Consider the following 1,371-nt stretch of genomic DNA (forward strand, 5'->3'; position numbering starts at 1 on the left):
CTTTTGCTTGAGGCTTATTCTTATATTTTTGTTACCTCTAAGGTTTATTCCCTAGAACACATAACTATATTTTACTTTGATTTTTTTCTTTTCCTCTTTCCAAATATTATTAGTTATGAATTGTATTTACCACTTTACTCTTGACTAGCCTCCTATTAGATAAAACACATGTCCTGTTTGTGACTTAATTCCTTTGCAGAAATCCGCAAACATGGGGCAGGTAGTATATCTTAGACTTTCTGAGACATGCAGCCTGGTCTCTTGCACCCACTCACATCTGCAATGGCAGCATGAAAGCAGCCATCCACAGTATGTAAATGAACATGTGTGGCTCTGTTCTGATATAATTTTATTTACAAAAACAGTTAAAACTTGCTGTTGGATGTTTTATCTTCCTGAATAATTTGACCCTTTAGCATTAAGAAATGTACCACTTTATCTTTGGTGATCTCTGTCTTGAAATCTTTTATACTTGATGTTCATATAGCCTTTTTATATATAAAATGCATGACTTGTAGACAGTATATAGTTGGGTGTCACTTTTTTTTTTCCTACCTGTTTTGACAAATAAGTCCTTAACTCTCAAAGTCCACTTGAAGTCAATGTTGTACTACTTAATATAAAATGTAGAAACCTTACAACTGTATGGATTCTTTAGCCTCATTTTAGTTGACACATACATGTACATTATTGACTCCCAAACAGTGTTGTATTTTTTTGCTTTAATCAAGTACGTATAAATACCCTGGCTTTCAACATCACAATATATTTACGTCTCTGCACACGGTAATATAAACATGGTAGTGTCTTCAATGTAGCATTACTGTTTTTCCCTCTGGATATAATTTATTAAGTAACTTATGGGAAGACACTGCAAATATCCTGTTTCTTCTAACTTCCATCTCCTAGTTTTAATGTCCATTGCAATTCCCTGGTGGCTCAGATATAAGAATGCACCTACCAGAGACATGGGTTCAATCCTTGATCCAGGAAAATCCCACATGCCACAGAGCAATTAAAGCCTGTGTGCCACAGCTGTTGAGCCTGGGCCCTACAGCCTGGGAGCTGCAGCTACTAAAGCCCAAACGCCCTAGAGCCCGTGCTCTGTGACAAGACAAGTCACTGCAGTGAGAAGCTCGGGCACCGCAATGAGCTTGTCCCTGCATGCTGCAACTAGAAGAAAAGCCCACACAGCGATGAAGACCCCGCACTGCCCCCCAGAAAACACACTGATGATTCTCACTTCAATCAGTTGTTACTCTGGTGGTTGCTAAGTGGTTATTTTCTTTACTATTCTGCTTTTTAAATAGGATAATATTGAACATTTTGTCTCAGCCATTTGCCTTGGCACTCTCAGTGATCTCCAGTAAA

The sequence above is a fragment of the Muntiacus reevesi genome, chromosome 21 (genome assembly GCF_963930625.1).
Source record: "Muntiacus reevesi chromosome 21, mMunRee1.1, whole genome shotgun sequence".
In the NCBI taxonomy this organism is placed as follows: domain Eukaryota; kingdom Metazoa; phylum Chordata; class Mammalia; order Artiodactyla; family Cervidae; genus Muntiacus; species Muntiacus reevesi.